At 35.8% G+C, this 22,137-nt stretch overlaps 2 long non-coding RNA genes across 12 annotated transcripts in view; both read left to right on the forward strand.

The window, feature by feature from the left end:
• The window catches only part of LOC147839443 (uncharacterized), an 837,962-nt gene that overhangs the window by 158,641 nt on the left and 657,184 nt on the right, over positions 1–22,137 (forward strand). The gene's annotated exons all lie outside the window — the stretch shown is intronic.
• LOC137488687 (uncharacterized) overlaps positions 1–22,137 on the forward strand; it is a 152,167-nt gene that overhangs the window by 103,647 nt on the left and 26,383 nt on the right. For 2 of the 11 annotated variants that reach the window (XR_015519074.1, XR_015519071.1), the window contains exons 5-8: positions 6,041–6,163; positions 13,430–13,589; positions 21,231–21,374; positions 21,540–21,605. This is a non-coding gene — a long non-coding RNA (uncharacterized LOC137488687). Of the gene's footprint in view, positions 1–6,040; positions 6,164–13,429; positions 13,995–14,038; positions 14,620–15,514; positions 15,616–18,827; positions 18,906–21,171; positions 21,375–21,539; positions 21,606–21,879; positions 21,954–22,137 lie in introns of those variants that run through there. The other 9 variants (XR_015519066.1, XR_015519073.1, XR_015519068.1 and 6 more) reach the window with 8 other exon arrangements.

Raw genomic sequence — 22,137 nt, forward strand, 5'->3', positions numbered from 1 at the left:
AAACAAGCAGCAAAAGTTATTTTCTGAGTGTAATTTCTAATATTTTTTTTGTCTTTGTCATAATATTTTACTATTTATTTAATGTTCAGAATACTAGTATCCATCCTAAAGTCCAATTTAAATGTTTAATTAGGTTAAATAGGCGAATTAGGATAGATAATTAATTAGGCCAATCATTGGACAAGTCTTGTTCTGGATCCAATTTGTAAGGAGGCTAATAATATTTATTTGAAATATAACAATTTTACAACTGCTCGTATTCTAGCCAAACTAAAATAAATTAGACGTTCTCCAGAAGATGAATAATTAATGAAAATAAATTGTGTTGGGGCAACACAAAGGAATTGTGTGGAACCCTGTATTTTAATTAGTGCTGTCAATCGATTAATAAAACGAATTATTCGCATTTATTTGCAATTAATCGCAATTAATCTTAATTAAAAGAGTGAAACTTGTCATTTTGGCTGTTCAAATGTAAAATTTATGTAAACTCAAGACAAAGAAACTATTTAAATTCAATATATGATTGTTTATCAGAATTTTTGTTCAACTTGTAACACAGATATAAACTACACACCCGCGTTAAGCACTCAAGATCCTCAAACTGCTAGCTTGAAAGCCATATTTATTACAGAAATAAAAACACAGACATGATAGTGCCATTTGAATTTCAAAACAATCAATGCCAATAACAAACAAAAATTATTTCCATGTTGGATTCAAAGTGGACTGCAAAAACAAAATCCAAAATACAGGAAATTGGAAAATTATAATAATAAAGTGTTGAATACAAACAATTCATTTAAAAGTTGAATTGCTGATAGTTGAGAACATTATTACAAAGTAGAAACAGTTTTGCTTAGTCCTCCTTTACATTCAGCCAGTTGCGCACACACACACACAAACACACACACACACACACACACACACACACACACACACACACACACACACACACGTTTGTTTTTGTAAAAAGTGGGGACATTACATAGGAGATTGTATTGCCCTCACCCCACCCCACTCCTAAACCCAAACATCACAGCAGACTGTGTGCAGCTTTACTCTCTAATTAAACTCATTTTGTAGGATTTATAAGCATTTTGATAAATGAGGACATCACCAATGTCCTCATATTTCACCTCCTTTTTGTAATACCTGTATCATACCCATGTCATTATACAGATTTGTGTCCTGATGTACACACACACACACACACACACACACAAACACACACACACACACTTAAATAAAAAAAATAAATAAAACATCCATAATACAAATATTTAAAAAATTCTAATCAATTCATTCATTCATTTATTTACCTTCAGCTTAGTCCCTTTATTAATCAGGGGTCGCTGAGGTAGAATGAACCGCCAACTGTTTCAGCATTTGTTTTACGTACACAGCAGATGCCCTTCCAGCTGCAACCCAGTACTAGGAAACATCCATACACATTAATTCCCACACATTCACGATGGCCAATTTAGTTCATCCAATTCACCTATAGCGCATGTCTTTGGACTGTGGAGGAAACCAGAGCAGCCGCAGGAAACCCATGCCAACACCGAGAGAACATGTAAACTCCACACAGAAATGCCAACTCACCCAGCCGGGACTCGAACCAGCGACCTTCTTTCTGTGTCGCCACCGTGTCTTCCCTCTAATCAATTCATTGATGCTAAATAACAAAAATTAATACTAAATTAATTAATACTAAATTAATACAAAAACTGTTTAAGAATCTTTGTGAGTTTCTGTCATCATTACCCTGGCCATTATTCATTATTGATGCTAATAATAGTTGTGTGTGTGTGTGTGTGTACTGGGCAGAGCAGCTTCAGAAATGTGTGTTGTCTGTGGCTGTCATGCGTTCACATCATCAGTCTCCAGTGTGACTTTTGCTTTGACTTGATCAGGTTTCATTTGAGAACTAGAAAAGCACTTTTATGTCAGTAGCCTGGGTCCTGTGACCGGCAGTATTTCAGGATGAGGTCACAGTCTTTTTCTTTACTCAGGCGCTCTGCCAGTTTGTGGACACCTGGCCCAAGACTGACAGCTCTATGGGCGTCTCCATCAATCACACACACTGAGTTATAAACAGCCCTGTAACTCTAGCAGGACAGCTGAAAAACACAGCCATGATACAAAATAAGAGTCCCAGAGAGAGAGAGAGAGAGAGTGTGTGTAAACATGCTACATAATCAGATGACCTTGACGATCTGTCTGTCTTGGCATCTGTATGTCTACAACACTGTTTTTTATCATTACTATTCTTTCTATTTAATCCATCTTTCCATTTATTTAAATTTTCTGCCATCATTCTACCTTTCTGTCAGTTCATCTGTCTATCTATCTCTCCATACGTTCATCAATTTATCCATCCATCTATCAATCCATTCATTCATCCATCCAACTATTGTTGTATTATTCTATATATCAGTTCATCCATCTATCCAACTGTTCATCCATCCATCTATTGTTTTATTGTCCCATGTATCAGTTCATCCATCTATCTATTAGTCCATCACTCTATTATCAATCCATTTATGAATACAGCCTTAATTTTATCATTTAATTATTTGTCTGCTCATCCATTATTTTATCCAATTTCTATTCATCCCCCATCCTCATTATTCCATTTTCTGTTGTTCCATATATCAGTTCATCCATCTATCCATCCATCCATCCATCCATCCATCCATCCATCCATCCTCATTGTTCCATTTTCTGTTGTTCCATATATCAGTTCATCCATATATCTATTAGCCCATCCATCCATCCATCCATCCATCCATCCATCCATCCATCCATCCATCCATCCATCCATCCATCCATCCATCCTCATTGTTCCATTTTCTGTTGTTCCATATATCATTTCATCCATATATCTATTAGCCCATCCATCCATCCATCCATCCATCCATCCATCCATCCATCCATCCATCCATCCATCCATCCATCCATCCATCCATCATCATTGTTCCATTGTCTGTTGTTCTATATATCAGTTCATCCATATATCTATTAGTCCATCCATTCATCCATCCATCCTCATTGTTCCATTTTCTGTTGTTCCATATATCAGTTCATCCATATATCTATTAGCCCATCCATCCATACATCCATCATCATCGTTCCATTTTCTGTTGTTCCATATATCAGTTCATCCATATATCTATTAGTCCATCCATCCATCCATGTTCCATTTTTCTGTTTTTCCATATACCAGTTCATCCATGTATCTATTAGTCCATCCATTCATCCATCCATCCATCCATCCATATATACATACATTCATCTATCCATCAAGCTTTGTATCATTTTATCATCTGCCTGCCCATCCATGCTTTTATCCATTATTCTATCCATCATCCATCCATTGTTTTATTGTTCCATATATCTGTTCATCTATCCATCTATTATCATTCTTCTATCCATCCATCCATCCAGCATTGTACCATTTTATCATCTGTCTGTCCATCAATATTTTTATCCATTATTCTACCCATTCATTGCTCCTTTGTTCTGTATATCAAATCATTTATCAATTACTTCATCATCCATTTTGCCCATCCATCCATTGTTCCATTGTTCTATCCAGCATTCTATCAATATATTCTAAGTCTGCCCAACTGTCCATCTATTGTCCCATATATCAGTTCACGCATATATCAATTAGTTCATCCTTCCAGCATTCTATGAATCAATCGTTTATCTGGCAGACTGTCTATCCATCCATCCATTGTTCGGTTGTTCCATATATCAGTTCATCCAACTATTAGACCATTATCCAGGATTCTATCATCCATCCATCTATCCATTTATCAATTTCTCCATTCCTTATCAATCCTTTTATTGTTTTTATCCACACATACATTTGTTATTTGATTTTCATTGGCATATGTCAGCTTATCCATCTATATTTGTCCATTCGTCCATCCTTTTATCCATCTATCCATCCTTCCCTTCGTCTATCCTTCTATATTTCTGTCAATATCTTTCTGTTCTGTTATTCCATCTATCGCTTTTCCATTGACTCTGTTCATCTATCTTTCCTTCTGTCCATCCATCTGCCATTAATCTATAAGTTTATGAACTCATCCATCCCTTCATCTTTCAATCAATCAGCCTATAAATCTCTCTATCATTCTGTCAGTCTGCATTAAGGTTTTAATCAAACGCATTGCTATCTTATCTACGCAAACCGATCGGAGATGCTCGAGAAGCCCATAATTAGCTCGTTAGTGCCGGTATTTGTGTTAATTAACATCTACCTATCATCCAAACCCCGTTAAGTATGCTGATGTCGCACAGACACGTGGATTTTGGCCTCTGTGGGCAGCGGAGACTTTTTTTCTTGAGGAATACATTACAGTTGCCGAGGACTCGGTATTCATCAGCTTCAAGTCAGACAGGTCATTCATTCTGCCGCTATAAAAGGCATCATTATACGCCCCTAAATACAGCATTTGAAAAACATTTCTCACATTTTAGTTTCAGGATCATCTGAGAATCTGTTCATTGACGTCCCGATATCGCTATCCCTGCCCCGTCTTAATTAAACATCTAGACATATCTCCTAATTAAGTCCCTTTTCAAGCCTTTTCAATGTCCTTCCAGAAGAATAGGCTTGTTTTTTTTCTTGGCCAGCATTTTTCCTGTCTCCTCCAAAGACTTTAATTGAATGCTCATATAGTGCGTTTGCTGTAGGTGAGCAGGACGGGACAAAAGGCAGGGCAGGAGACGGGATGAAAAGGATTTCGTCAGCTCGAGGATCCTTTCTACAAGCGCGCTCATTAACCGATGAAAGATCTGCGCTCTACATATTCCTCAAATTTACGCCGCAACAGGTGCAAATCAAAAAATGATTGTGTCTTGGTGATCTGACTCTTCCCCCCCGTTTGTTGGTGCAAAACTCTCAATGTGCTGTTTTTTTTATTGCAAATGTTTGCATGCGCTTGAAGGGTCTTTGTGTTTGCGCAGAGCACGATTTTGAGATTTCGTTATGAAAAGAGACCGCTGTGCCGAATGTCCATGCATTCAGTGTTTTTGAATGGAAGTTGGATTTTTTTTTTGTTGTTCAATGGAGTGAGGAGACTCGTGGCTGCTTATGAAGCCTGAGAATATTCTATTAAAGGCCAGGAATAAAGCATCTCGGTGTAGTCTGCTGGTTTTCATGAAACAAAATAAAACGTTGAGGAAGGATGGGCATAAAATTAGATCTGTCACGATATCTATATTTTGTTGTATGATATATTACACCAAAATATCTTGCGATACATGATAATTATTGTCAACACCATTTTATGCCACTCATTCTACACTGTAAAATTTTTCGTTATTTTACAGGCCTTTGCCGTAAAATAACAGAGAGTACATTACAGACATTTACCGGAAATTAAAATTTAAGGACATTTCTGTAATTTAACTGCCATTACTTTAAGGTAAATGTCTGTAATTTAACAGCCGCTATTTTATGTTTTGTTTTTTTTTCGGAACCCCAGTTGCCAAAAAAAGCATAAAATAACATAATTTTTTACAGTGTATAATGCCAAAATGTTAAAAAATCTGTTATTTTATGTTTTTTTTTTCTAAAATGACCAGCTATAGCTACAGTACATTACATCTTTCATATTGCAGGAATATCATTTCAGAAAATAAAACAATACGTGAAACTCAACGAATCCTTAAAATTACGGCTGTCGATTTAACACATTCATTTAATTAATCAGTGATGGATTAACATAAGAAATAACAGATATACTATGCAAACAACTCATAGTTTTTATAAAGCCTACTGTATAAGATGCAGTTTAAAAAAAGTCTCAAGTCATTTTTCTCTTTAATTGTTTCTTTATTTGAATAAAAATGTGATTATTTGCATTAATTAATCACTACATCCAATAATAAATCAGATATTTTTTAAGAGCTATTGTAAAGTTGTCACAGAAGTGGTACGAGACCAGAGCTGTGAGTATGAATAACAGTTTGTTAGCATTTATGAACAGGAATGTAGTGAACAGGTATCAATCTTGCGTAGATGAGTACTGGACTAGATGATGGGATGGAACCGGAGACCGAAGTCAGGAAACACACAACCAGGAAGGAATCACACTAGGAAGGAGGAGAGATGCAGACACTGGAAATAAACTAGAACAGATAGGTAAGTATAACTATTGATATAAGGTTTTGCTGATCTTGAAGGTTTGTCCTTCATAAATGCGACGAGGCTGGACACTGAGTGAAGGATGGGGTGGGGATTTATGGAGCTGGAGTGAAAATCGTAAGTGATCAGGAGGCAGGTGAGAGAGATCTTGATGATTGTGGTGACTGTGAATGGAGTGCTTCATGTGAATATGGAAAACCTGGCCTGGCTGTGACAAAAGTATAGTATAGTGTAATTTTTAAATAAATATAAAATGGCCTGCTATGGCTACATTACAACTTTAAAATGTAGGAAATCAATACAGGTAATTTCAGATTTTTTATTTTTTTTAAAGCTGACAAGTCCTTACAATGTTTAAATTGTGGCGTATTATTTAACACATCAATTGATTTAACTTAAAGTAATTTAATTTAAAAAAAATATAAAATATTTTAATATTAAATATAAAATATATAAAAATATTACTAAAAAAGTTAAAATATATATAAATATACAATAAAAATAACTTTTTTTATGAAGCTTATAAATTGCAGTTATAAAAAAATCTTCAGCAGTTTTGCTCTTTAGTGATTTCTTTATTCAAATTCAAATTAATATGTGACAAATTGCATTAATTAATCACTATACATCCTATGATTAATTAGATTTTTGCAATGCAGATCTATAGTATAGTTATTAAATAAATAAAAAATGACCAGCTATAGCTACATTACATCTTCATAATGCAGGAATATCATAAAATAAAACAATACATGAAAGTCAAGTCTGACAAGACCCTAATTTTTTTATAGCCCTAATTAAGGCGAAAACATTGATTTAATTAATCAGTTATGGATAAATATACAAAATAACAAATATACAAAACTAATAGCACAAACATTTTTTATGAAGCCTATATAGTGCAGATAAAAAATAAATAAATCTCCAGTATTTTTTCCCTTTAGTAATTTCTTTATTCATTTTTAATTAATATATGATTAATTGCATTAATTAGTGAGCATACATCCTATAATTAATTCGATTTTTTTAAATATCAAGAGCTATAGTGAATTATAGTATATTTAATAAATAAATAAAAATGACCAGCTGTAGCTATATTATACATTATTATACATGCATTATTACATTATTATACATTATTATATTATATATGCAGAAATATCATATTATAAAATAAATCAATGCCTTCTTCAGTGTTTGACACAATCTTCTCAATCCAACCTCTCTTTTACCATCTCATTTTTGTTTCAATTTAGCTGACAACACAAGAAATATTTCCTCTACCTGTAAAAGGGCTCAATCTGCCCAGTTGGTGGAATGAACTCCCTAACTGCATCAGAACAGCAGAGTCACTCGCTACTTTCAAGAAACGACTAAAAACTCAACTATTTAGTCTCCACTACACTTCCTAATCTGCAATTGCCTCTCTGAATATCACACTAACTGTACCAAAAAATAAATAAATAAATAAATACTAATACTACTAATACTTCCCTTCTTAGACTTTACAGACCTGAAACTTGCCTATAGCACTTATTCATTGTTGCTCTTGGTTGTGTAAATTGCTTCCTTGTCCTCATTTGTAAGTCGCTTTGGATAAAAGCGTCTGCTAAATGACTAAATGTAATTGTAAATGTAAAAGCATTGTCTCCATTGTACAGGACAAATAACATTTGACAAATAACATCATTCACTTATTCACATCTATGTTAACTGTTAATATGAAAGTCAGACAGTCTAAAACATTAAAAAATAATTGTTTCTATCATTATTTGTTTCAATAAACACTCAAATCCCATGATTCACAATGTTAAACGATAGAATATTAAAGAAATACTAAAAATGACCAGCTTACAGCGACACTACATCAGTTTTTAATACATATTAAAGAGGAGAGAGTAGACAAGAAATTCAAGGAAATTGAGAAGATTGAAAACATGAAATTATTCATATTTTATTTAAAGAAACTTTCTTATTTCATGACTAAATAACTAAAGAACATTCACATAAGACCACATGATTGTCATTGAAGTATGTGGCCCATTGTGCAGATGCACACATTTTTGTTTCTCCTCGCAAAATGTTAAAATGTTTCGTCTTAGCTGAAAGAACTTGACAAGAAAGTTCCTCTTCAGAATGCTTTTGCTTTCACGCAGGCATTGAACGCTGTTGCATCAAGGCCGAACAGAGGGAAAAAAGGAAAATCGGTGCCCTTCGAGAGGCTCCAAATGCTTTGTTTAATTACATGACATATATAAAAGCAGACGCAGTGTTTTGGGCTTGCGTATATTGTTAGACGGCATCAATGTAGATCCCGGCAGATCCGTCAGTGGTCAGGGTAAAGTGCTAGAAAGCAGATAGTGAATGTACAGCCGCATTAAAAGAATTTCTTTGTATACATGGGTGTGAATCAATATAGACAAAAAGTAGAGATGCTAATGAAATTCTTATTTTTTCTTTTTTGCTGGTATGTTAGAATGTTTCATAGTTTTGTTTTGATTTTAAAAAAAACGCATTGATTATCATTCACACACTAAAATATCATTCACTGTAATGATACCAAAAAGTCTTGCCAGAGGACGAATTCATTTACAATTCAATTCAAGTTTGTGTATAGCGCTTTATACAATAATTATGGGTTTAAAGCAGCTTTACAAATAGTGCAGATTATTGCATTACAATCAAATGAAGTTAAAGTTACAATCAAATATAAGTTATTATATACAGGCATTTTAACCTGCAATTTTATAGCATATAGGTGATATATGTGTGCATGTTTAATGAAGTGTATTCGTGTATTAAAGGATACCTATGGTGAAAAATCTACTTTTCAAGCTCTTTGGACAGACATATGTGTAGGTATCGTGTATAGACCGTCATATTGGGGTGATATAAACACACCCAGTCCTTTTTTTTTTTAAATTGACCAACATAAAAACGGTGGACCAATTGGAGCGGTTTTGTGATTGACCGCAACTTTTTTTTAAAATTAGTTTACTTTAAGCATTTATATATATATATATATATATATATATATATATACACACACACACACAGAACGAGAACAAACATTGGCTTGTACTTTAGACAAACAAAACACAATATAAAAGAAAACAACAAAGAAAAGAGACACAATTAAAAAAAACACATCATAGTCACAAAACATAATCAAAACTAGAGAGGGTGTTTAGCTTTAACCACAGAGGGGTCAGTGGATTGCTCTTGAGATGTAGATTTGTCATATAAATCAAGAAATTGACCCCGAATAGCCAAATATTTTCTTGTGGAGCTAGTCCGTAAAAATCTGAGTCTCTCCATCTGAATATCAGACATCATATCAGAAATCCAGTTCTGGAATAAGGGGGGTAACAGTGATTTCCAATTAGTAAGCAATAGTCTTTTAGCCACCACCATGCCTTGCATTAAAGACTCTTGCACTGCTTGAGGGAGAAAAGATGTGTTTTGTGAAAATCCAAAGATAGTAAGTTCGACATCTGGCAGAAAAAGTGTACGATAAGCCTTGGAGTACCAGTCAAGGTGTAGCCCCCTGTCATCTTAACTAGGTGCAGCTGGAAAGTGCGAGCATGTTGCCTCACATGCACATCCCTCCATTGGAAATAACGAACTTGCCTTAACCAGGTCGCACATCAGAAGCACTGCTCGGCGACGTGCAGCATCACGCCACGCAGGACCATGCATTTTAGAATTCTAAACATTGGTTTCTATAAGGGTACACACACCGGCGCCCAGCCACGACTCAGGACACTGTTTATGTTTCTGCCGTGCCATCTAAATAGTTTCATTTTAAATAACATGCGAATGTGCGCATGGTTATTAATCTCGGTGTACAAGCTTAGCACTTTAAACTAGCACACAGTTGGCTGTAAAACTAACGACACAAATGGTTTTGTAGTCTCAGCTTGGTCTGTGTCCAAGTCGTACATGTACGGCTGAATGCTGATCCTCTCACTCATGTGGTATCTCGCTGTCTGCCTGTCTGTTGACGTACACAAAGCGGGGGAGCTCTTGGCTCCGCCCCCTTGTTAATTTTGTTCAGGAAGTTCGAAACAAATTTTCATGTGAAGCAACACACCCCTAAAACAGCGAGCGGTGTACACGACCCCTAAACAACACTTTTTAACACATTATAATAAAAATAGATGAACTGTGTTTTGAACTGAACCTGGCACATTTAGAAAAAAAGTGTATGTGTGCCCTTTAAGTGTATGTGTTGTCCTCAATGGTTGGCATCATCTTTTCACAAGTCTCGGATCCCATCAATGGTGCTGCACAATCTCTGTAGGCCTCGAGATGGGCATCCCCAGGGGGAAATAGACAACAAGGAAAATATTTAGTGTGGCTGCTGTTTCTAATGTATTTGAATGAGATAGTAATGTAAACATGAAGCACAATAAATGAAAATAGGAGTTATATAAACAAAAATATAAAGCCTATAAGTATTTCTAACAAAATGTCTGGTGCATTAAGACAGGAGGAGTGTGTCCTACAGGAGGTTTTCAAGCCCGCACAGCTGCATGGAGCACACTCATCATACTGTTATGTTACATTGTGTGTATGCTTTATTAAACAGTAGAGCTGCACAATTACTCGAAAAAAGATCGCAATCTCGATCTTAGTACAGCATTTCTACGATTCTGCCAATCATATTTTCAAGTTCAGGAGAGAAGAAAAGGCAGCCGCAAGTTTTCACATTTGTTACGCCCCGTGTGGCTCGGAGGATGAAAAAGGGCTTAACATAATTATGACAACCCAATATTTTAAGAATTCCTCTGAGATGTTAACTGCTATGAATCAACACAGACAACGATGTGGCAAAAAAAACCTTGTCCGCTTTATTACAATAAAGATAAAGAAGTGAATGTTTTAATCACCCAAAGTATATTTACAAATATGTACAATAAATGCAAAAAGTAAACAAAAATACCTGATGGAGGGAAGGAGAATAAGCGGTGCCAAATCAAAAAAAAAATAATAATTAAACACCCGCTAACTAATCCCTCCCCCACCTCTAAATAACTAAAGAGGAATATGTAAATAAGAAAAAAAAACATCTTCAGCGTCACACGCTCCTTACTCAACTGCACTGCCTGGAACAAACATACATATGGTAGCACCCGCCTCTAACCTAGTGGAATAACAAAAAATCTGCTACGTGTGTGTGTAAAATGTAAGTCACGTGACATACTTCCCTTCACTTCCCTCTAGGTATTTTTAAATCACAAAAACTCTCTTTAAAGCGAACCCGAGCACAAGATAGGCACCAAAAGTTACAAAACCACAGCAGCAACAAGCAACATGGATCCCCCTCTTATCTGGGCTGAGTCATCACTGGAGCGTTTAAATAACACCCATCCTCTTCTGATTGGTCCACTCGGGAGAACTCTGCCAACCAATCGCAACACCTAGATTTTAGAATTACAGGAGACAGCAAATAGAAAAAGAAAGGGGAGGAGGGAACAACAGAGCAACACCCCCAGGCATGTAACAACATTGTTTTGCATATGTGGACAATGTGGACACGAATGGTGTTGAAATGATGTTGAAAGAGTCAAATACTGTATTTATAAGGTATAATTCACTCACAAATGCCATTTCTGTTTTCATTTAATGATGTATTCACGGCCACGAAATCCCACGTGACATGAGCTGCTGACCGTGAGCTGTTACCACTAAGAGGGAGGGTGCGCGCGCCTGTGAATGAAGTCTACTTTAGTGAACAGAACCTGCGTAGGCTGTGAATAACAGGGAATAAAGTTGTAAATAACGTTCAGTTTGTGGAACAGAGTGATTGTTTGAGAGCCGCGCGGGAAGTATGAACAGCACTTAGCAGTGAAAATAAAACCAAAAGCGTACACAACATTTAAATAATCATTCCGCATTTTAGAGTTATTATTAGGCTTTGACAAGCATTTAATATGCTTTTTTCTTTCTTAGCGAATACAAAGTGTTGTGCATGAGAATTGTAATAACAGGAAGTGACACCAACAACAGAAGTTTGGATCCACGTGCAGGTTTATTAGAATTGTAAGGCAAGCAGTGGTCAATACAGGGGCAACCAGACGTATGAGGGCAATCCAGAGTCAAAGTCAAATTAACAGGCAGATGGTCAGAGGCAGGCAGCAAACAGAATTAAATAAATAAGCAAGACAAGGATCAAAACACGGCAAAGGCAGCCAAAGAAAACCCGTTGTAATGTCACTGTGACAGATAACAAGACTCGGCAACATGTGTGTGGAAAAGAGGGGTTTAAATAGTCCAAATAATCATTGTGTGAGTGGCTTTAGCTGTGAGAGTTCAATCAGTGTGGATCCGGAACCGGTTGTGTGTGTGTGGCATGACTGGGTGTTGTAGTCCATAACATGGCAGATATGTAGTTCAATGAGTGTGTATGTTTGTGTGTGAATGTTTACCAGCGACATCTGGTGGTTGTTCGCTGGTGAACATGACAAGAATAAACAGTAGACCTACATATAATAGTAATACGTTTTTTTTTACCATATGTTTGAGAAATAACAATAATAATAGCCCACTCATTTAAACCTTTATTTTACATCTACAGAATCGTGAGAAAATCTTTACTATCTTTTACTAGATCTTTATTTTAAGCAAAAAAAATTGTGATTCTCATTTTAGCCAGAATCGTGCAGCGATTAACAGATAATTAATAATAAACAGATAGGTCTTTAATCTTGTTTTGAACTAAGAGAGTTTGTCTGAGCCTCGGACATTATCAGGAAGACTATTCCAGAGTTTAGGTGCCATAAATGAGAAGGCTCGACCTCCTTTAGTCGACTTTGCTATTCTGGGTACTACTAGAATCCCTGAGTTTTGAGATCTTTAGAATCATTTGACAACATATTAAAAGGCCCCAAAATATGTATTGATTGTTATTTTAAATCGTTTTACTTTTGTTGTTATCCTTTAAGAAGTTATAAATCATTTAAATAATATATACAGTTTAGTATGTTTTCAAACCACACTAAACTGAACTAAACTGAACTGAACTCTAAAAACTGAACTACACTGTTTTAAATCACTCTAATCGTCAATGTGAAGCTGCTTTGACACAATCTACATTGTAAACGCATTATAGAAATAAAGGTGAATTGAGTTGAATTGAATATGTTTTCTCATTCTGTTGTGTGTTTTAATAAATACACATAATTCCTTTAACATAAATATGTTGTTGAATGATGATAGGATGCTATTTCTCATATTTTATTTTTACACATTTTTTTTCAGTTAATTGAAAAATGGAGTGGGTAAAACTGTCACCTCACAGCAATATGGTCGCTGGTTCGAGCCTCAGCTGGGCAAGTTGGCATTTCTATATAGAGTTTGCATGCTCTCCCGGTGTTTGGGGCCTCTGACTTCCCCCACAGTCCAAAGACATGCGGTACAGGTGAATTGGGTTGGCTAAATTGTCTGTAGTGTATGTATATGAATATAAGTGTATGGGTGTTTTCCTGGTGATGGGTTGCAGCTAGATGGGCATCTGCTGCGTGAAAAATATGCTGGATAGGTAGGCGATTCATTCCGCTGTGGCGACCCCTAATTAATAAAAGGTTAAAGCCAATGTCATTACAGCAAAGTGGTTTAAGTAGTTATTAAAACTATAATTTTTTAAAAATGTATCATAAATTATTCATTACTTGGAAAACATATGAAAAAAGAAATGCAATTTCACAGTAGGGGCTGATAATTTTGGTCTTATACAGGTAAAGTCAATATGATTAGCCCTTCTGTGATTCACAGTATTTCCTATAACATTTTATCTTCTGGAGAAAGTCTTATTTATTTTATTTCGGCTAGAATAAAAGCAGTTTTACATTTTTTTAAAAATATTTTAAGGTCAATATTATTGGTCCCCTTAAACAATATATATATTTTTCGATTGTCTACCACCGTTATACAATGACTTGCCTAATTAACCCAGTTAAGCCTTTAAATTGCACTTTAACCTGAGTACTAGTGTTTTGAAAAACATCTAGTCAAATATTATGTACTGTCATCATGACAAAGATAAAATAAATCGGTTATTAGAAATGAGTTATTAAAACAATTATGTTTAGAAATGTGTTGAAAAAAATCTTCTTTCCGTTAAACAGAAATTGAGGGAATAAATATACAGGGGGCTAATAACTGTACAGTCTTCATGTTTCTAATAGAGATTTGTCTCAGCATATCTCATATAAAGCCCATTGAAAAGAGAGTCCCGTCACACCTGTCCGTCTCCTCCAGACGGCACATGTCTTGCCTTCACTGAACCTCATCTGGGCTGCCATAGAGACACGGGACGTCCTCACAAAAGACACACACACTCACACAGACCAGAGGCGAAGGGTCCGTAACAAAGAGACAAGGGGGATGGGAGCGTGTTCATTTGGTCTGACACACACAGTCAAAAACGCAGTAAAAAAAAAGCCACACAGAAATACATAAATCAAAATCTCTGCATCAGATGTTCTGCAAATGAGATGAATGAAGCTTTGACTTACACCAATTATAGATGTTTGTAGGCATATCTTTTGCTCCTTGAGGCTGCGGAGAAACATATTCATTTGATTTTACCCATTTGACACTTTCTATCCTTTTGCATCAAGTGGCCCTCAGTGTGCGTCTCACCTCGGGCTCTAATTAATACGCTGTTTTGAATGGAGCACTTTCACTGATAGATGAACGCGCAAAAGACTTCTTCTCCAATAAAGCGCCAGGAGAACCAGCTGGATGCTTAGCGTTTGCATAAAACTGTGTCAGGATTTACATTGACACTATTGAGAAAGCTAACGAGCGTGTTTGTAATTATTTTAGCTTTAAAAGAGAATTAAATAAAAGGCACACACAAAAAAAGGTTAAGCTGTTTCGACCAGCCTGATATCCATAAAGACACTGGAAAACTGTCTAAAGGGGACGTCAAAGGGCAAGATGAAAGCAGATGTACGCGCACACACACACACACACACACACACATCTTTTTTTGTACCCTTTTCCTTATAGCTAAAATAATATTAATTAACATTAGTTAAGGCATTAATTTACACTGCTAAATATTTTAATTGTTAAAGTATTTGTCCTATCCATCTATCTGTTGATCCATCCATCCATCTAGATGGAACAAACCATCTAATAGATAGATAGATAGATAGATAGATAGATAGATAGATAGATAGATAGATAGATAGATAGATAGATGGATGGATGGATGGATGGATGGATGGATGGATGGATGGATGGATGGATGGATGGATGGATGGATGGATGGATGGATGGATGGATGGATGGATGGATGGATGGATGGATGGATGGATGGATGGATGCTTGCTCCAGGTTTGGACACACACAGTTGAGGAATTCTTGGGCTTCTTGTTAGTCAAAACCTATGAGCTGACAGACAGCATTTGAAGAATTGTGGTGAAGGCCCACCAAAGGTAACAAATCATCTCTTCTTATGCTAAAATATCAATCAGTGCAGTGATGTAAACTTTAAATGAAATGACATTTTCTTGAAATAAATATTAGTTTTACCCAGTTTTAAATACATATTAAGCCGATCCTAATGCAAAGAAATGTGCAATGTACAATCATGTTTTAACATTTAATGTCTTAGCATGCAGAATTAAAAGCTAGGATATATTCATCATCTTCTACAACAATTACAGTTTAATCTTCATTCAATTCAACAATTATGTTCAATCTTTATTGTCACTTGTGCACATCAGAAAAGCAGTTTTCTTTGAACAAGTTGCAAATGCTTTGATGCATTCATGCAAATGATTATGTACAATTCTCTGTTGTTTCCTACATTATTAATTGTGTTTGCCATGTTGATCAAAATGTATTGTTTTGGCCTTAGTTGAATAGACCCCCAAAACATTTATGCATCAGTTCATAGCATAAGTCTTTGAGACATTCTACCAGAAACGTACATTTTCACTTATAAAAAATGTGACAGGGCCTGACTCAAGCTTGTCATCCTCGAAAAATAAATAAATAAATAAAATCAATGATAGAACACATCCTTGGTCACTGTCAGCTTCTCCTCCATCAAATGATGTCACTTCAGAGACATAGCCTTAATGGTGCATTGGACGCATTTTATGCTAAATTTAATGCAGATGTAACAGGTCTGATAGAATCATGGGGACAATTGTAAATTTATTTGTATGCTATATTTAAATTATTTATTTGTAGAATTAATTTATTTCATGATTTTAATCAGTTGATGTGAATGATAACAACTTAAACTTGCTATTCCTGAAGTATTTTGTTGTCTAAATAACAGTTTCAGCATAACAGAACTATTAAAGCTGTAGGTTCAATGACAGATACATGGTCAGTGACAGGGTATACAATTGTAAAGTGTTTTTAATAAAGAAAAACAATCCGAGAACCAAATGAATGAAATTCCTTCACAGAACAACTCACAGAAATCAACCATCAGTCCATTTTAGACATTTATGGGATGAGATACTTTTTATTCACTGCATTAATGTTTTCATTTCAGGGATAGATAATGTAGGTTGTTGCTAGAATGTCCCCTTTACAAGCAAAAATACAAGCAAAATTGCCATAATATTTTGTCATAATGCATGTTTCTATACATTTCCGTTAGACTTATTTACTTAATCTAGACTGTCCGCGGGGTCTTAAAATGTATTAAATGTTGATAAATCAATATAGAGAAATATAAGGCCCTTAAAAAGTAATAAAAAGTACTAAATGCTATGTTTCAAGGTGTAACATTTTATATCAGTTTTGATTATGCATTGTATGGTTGTCTGCTAAAGTTTGTCTAAATTAAATCTGTGAATATCAGGATGCTGTGTAGTTTATAAAATCAATGAAATCCTACTAGATTTCACATCATGCTGCTTTGTTTATTGCAGTAATCAAGGCAACACCATTATTTCTGCAGTTCTATAGGCGCCAACCTGCTGAATTAGCTAGATTTAATAGATTTGTATACAGTATATGAATAATGTTTTAGTTTTGGATTATTTTCCTACATTAATATTTTGTATATACTGTAAGTTAAAATGTTGCCAGTGTTTTCAGTTAAAACCTAAAGTGGTTATAAGGTCTTAAAATGTATAGAAAGAGTCTTTAAAAGGTCTTAAAAGGTATTGAATTTTGCTCTCTGATTACTGTATATAAGCTTTCTACGATTGGTACATTTCTCCCAGGTGAATCTTGACTTTCTCTAACAAAAGTGCATCTCAAACAAGATTTTCCTGTGTTCACATTTTTATTTTGGTTTTGTTGTTCTTTGTGCTATGCAGCTGTATTTTCCTTTTTGTATCTCAATGATATGATCTGGCAACAAATTACAGTACAAAGAGCAAATAAAAATGACCATAGTTTACATTAGAACACCTAAGACTGTCTTATCTATACACAATGACTTGTCGTTCTGATGGCACTGACATGTATATTGACAGAAATTTTTTTGAGAGATTAACTAACCAAAGATTTTGAGCAAGAGAGTTTTGCAGGTAGTCTTTGGTCTTTTGCTAAATATGTTGTTTTGACTTTTGAGAAATGCACTTACTATTGTGCAAATTTTAATTCTGATCTAAGAAATGTACCAGGTTCGCTGTGGCGACCCCAGATTAATAATAGGACTAAGCAGAGAAGAAAATGTATAAATGAACTGAGGTAAACTAATGCACAAACAGCCAAAGTGCTCCTCAACAGGTTCATGATCTAATCTCCTGCACAACACTGCCTCTATGTGGACAGAAAACACTTCACACGTAATAACACCACTCATACAGGAGACATCACATGTGCACCGTGTGGCTAAATTGAAAACTAAGTTTGGAGTTTACCCCAGTAAATGTCTTACCAATGAAGTTACATATGAGGTAACTTATTTAATTTACCCAGTAAAATATGTTGTTGTTGTAGGTTTTTTTGGAGACACAGAATCTGCGCGTGCGCAGTTTGTGAATTTCTACAGGTTAATAGGCCTAACGAAATGTTTTGGTTTGGTGTTGAATATCTAATATTTAAACTTACAAAATTAAAAAAAATCCATTTTCTTGGAAAACATTAATGTAGCCTACTGTAGGTAGCCTATAAAGGTATATTAGCATCCACGTCATCTGCATTAGCATTCCCAAGATATTGAGGTAAACATGGTTTTATATTCAAACATTCGGACGTTCTCCTTAATAATAATTTTTGAAAAGTATTATTTTCAAGTACTTTATAGTGAAATCATATTAGCACCCAATGACTATCAAAGTACAACAAAGTTGTAATAAGGCTAGTGCTGATGTTGTTTTGAAGTCATACTTGCATGTGATATTAGACTGAATATTTAAAGTACCATGGTGAACATTTTTACATCAATTAAAGGGATTTATATCTTTAAAAAGATATAAAGATTTAACCAAACATGCCAGAAAAACAAAGTTTTTATCTTAAAGTCGTTTGCAAATAACATTACAAATTACATTAAACTTCGAGCAGATTTGTATGTGTGTACACACAAACAAAATTTTACCAATTTCACTTCTTTACACATTTAATAAGTTTTTCATTAGCTTATAAAAATATAACACATACTGTATAATGATATAAGTTCTGTTGCAAAAGTACAGATGTCATGACAAAGTCTTTACTTTCTTTATTTTAGGTCCTTAAAATGACTGTGTGTGAATGTGAGAAAACAAGATCTGTCAGTTTCTGTTTTGGTGGGAGAGCAAAACTGTCTGTAAGTGTGAACACATGCTAGAAAGTTTAACAAACCCCTGTTGGCCAATGCAGTTGAAAGCCTCCTCTGCAAACTGTACACATTGATAACGTTCCTTCATTCATGTGTTGCTAGAGATGCTGTAGGTGTTTTCCTCTCAACCCTGCAATCTCAAGTGTTGAGGAAACACTTCTGCTGCAAAGTTGATTCTGCTGTTTTCATTCTGCATAGCTGTGTGTGTCACTTGTTATTAAAAGCATGGTGTTATCGTGGAAAGAAAAAGTACCAGGTCTCTGTTGTTCTAAATAAATACCCTTAAATCCATGTTACAGTAGGGTAAAATTCCAGAAAATATTAAATCTGCAAAATACAAACTATAATCTCTGTTTACATCAGATCAAAGTATCTAACATAAAATAGATTTTTTTCATTCATTTATTTTCCTTTGGCTTTGTCCCTTTTTTCATTTGGGTTTGCCTGTCTATATTTTACACAGTGGAGGTCCTTCCAGTTGCAACCAAGTACTGGGAAACATCCATAAACACTCATTCACACACACACACACACACACACACACACACACACACACACACACACACACTACGGACAAATATAGCCAACCCAATTCAACTATACCACATGGTTTTTTGGGGGCTTGTAGGGGAAACCGGAGCACCCAGAGGAAACCCACGTGAACACGGGGAGAACATGCAAACTCCATGCACAAACACAGAAATGCCAACTGACCCAGCCGGGACTCAAACTAGCAACCTTCTTGCTGTGAGGTGACAGTACTAACCACTGTCGCCTTATATCTTTTTTTCATTCATTCATTTATTTTCTTGTCGGCTTAGTCCCTTTATTAATCCGGGGTCGCCACAGAGGAATGAACCGCCAACTTATCCAGCAAGTTTTTACGCAGCGGATGCCCTTCCAGCTGCAACCCATCTCTGGGAAACATCCACACACACATTCACACACACACACTCATACACTACGGACAATTTAGCCTACCCAATTCACCTGTACCGCATGTCTTTGGACTGTAGGGGAAACCGGAGCACCCGGAGGAAACCCACACGAACGCAGGGAGAACATGCAAACTCCACACAGAAACGCCAACTGAGCCGAGGCTCGAACCAGCGACTTTCTTGCCTACTGCGCCACTGCTTCGCCATATCTTTTTTTATAAACTTATATATATTTTGCATTAAGATGCTATGAAATGTGCAAAATAGACACAATATAATACATTGGGCTAGTTTCTGTTTATATCAGATTAAAGCATCTACCATAAAATATCAAAATAAAAACAATCTAATCCAGGGGTGCCCAAACTCATTCCTGAAGGGCCGGTGTCCTGCTTAGTTTAGTTACAACACTAATCAGACCTACCTGAACCAGCTAATCCAGCTCTTTCTAGGTATACTTGAAACCTGTAAGCTGGTACATTTAAGTAAGTTGGAGCTAAACTATGAAGGGCACCAGCCCTCCAGGATTGAGTTTGGGCACCCCTGATCTAATCTCTTGGGCTGATATGTGTTTACATAAAAGTAAAAAGCATCTAACAGAAAATATCTTTTTTAATATCATTCTTGGATCATTATTTGCTAGAAAGTGAGTACATGTTAAAGCTTGCATTATAATACTAAATCTTTACATTTATACTCAATATTCTATTACAAGTGACATTCCAGAATTGTGGATACATTTCAAGCCTTTTCCATGCATTTTCTTTAAATTGAAACAATTTACGGGCAACACGAGCACTGTTGCCTCACAGCAAGAAGCTCGCTGATTCGAGTCCTGGCTCGGTCAATAGGCATTTCTGTGTGGAGTTTGCATGTTCTTTTCATGTTGGTTTGGGTTTCTTCCATGTGCTCTGGTTTCCCTCACAGTCCAAATATATGGGCTATGGGTAAATTGAATAAACTAAATTGGCCATAGCGTATGTGTGTAAATTAGTGTGTATGGGTGTTTTACAGTACTGGGTTGCAGCTGGAAGGGCATTCGTTGTGTAAAACATATGCTGAATAAGTTGTCGGTTTATTCCACTGGGGCGACCCCTGATAAATAAGGGACTAAGCTTGAAAGACAATGAATAAAGGATTTAGGTGGAAGTGACAAACAGCAAGCTTTACATGTTTATATTCAACCCCAGCTCATTCTGAAATTGTACCACTATATACATTTCTAGAGAGTGCCAAATACATCCCAGGAGCTAATTTTTTTTGCAGTTTTTGTTTTTCTGCAAAACCACCCGAGGCTGCTGTGTATGCTTTTTCAGATTTCAAAATTCTCTCGCGAGTGGCATTTGCACCTGTTGTTCTCACGTAAATCCACCAGACGCTGTTGTTGACTGACCGATCGACTGACCCCACCCTCCTCCTTCCCTACACCTAACCAATAGTGTCTTCAAATGCACTGATTGACCCGCCCACTCATTTTCCCTAAACCCAACGGACAGTTTTCAAAAGCAATCCAGAAAAAGTAAAGCCCTCATCTGAATTTTACAATGTTTTCAGATTTTACCAAATTCTCACCCTTTATTTACTTGACTTTTTGGCTTCTGTTTTTGTCCAACCTGCTTTCTGGAACTGTTCATCGCCGAACTCAAACCCCATTGTCGTGGTCAACTCCTATCTACGTATCAAGTCCACTGACGTACATGGCGAGCTAACTGGACAAACTGGTAACAGCTGGAAAGCCTTACATACAGAGGTAAGCAGTCTGCTGGTAATCATGAAAAATAACCGTGTCAAACCATCCTATAGTGTTCGTTTTAAAGAAGAAATGCAACCATTCATACTTCTGGCTACATAATTTGCGATCTCCAGAAAGGTAGATAGGGCTACGCTTTCAGAATGAGGCTATGTTGTTTATATTTGTTTTATATCTAATTTTGTCACTGTTTTGCAGCACACTAGCTGATAAATATTCTTACACTGAACAGACTAAATCTAACATCTACAAAACAATTCTTTTAATTTCAGAGGACCTTTAAGATTTAAAAGCTTCAGAAAATATCATAAACGTGTAAGATGTAAATATGATTGTGACAGAAATCAGGTAAGCACACATTACTGCACTAAACACATATCTCTCTCTCACACACACACGCTCACACACGGTGATAATTACACCAGATCTGTTGATCTTTGCTCTGCAGAGCTGCATATGGAGTCTTCCTGCCTAATGCAAAGTTCTGGTTAAACATTGTCCCAAAGTTTGCGTTCTGCCTTCTGTTGTTTTT

This window comes from Danio rerio, chromosome 20 (genome assembly GCF_052040795.2).
Source record: "Danio rerio strain M-AB ecotype USA chromosome 20, GRCz13ab, whole genome shotgun sequence".
Taxonomy (NCBI): domain Eukaryota; kingdom Metazoa; phylum Chordata; class Actinopteri; order Cypriniformes; family Danionidae; genus Danio; species Danio rerio.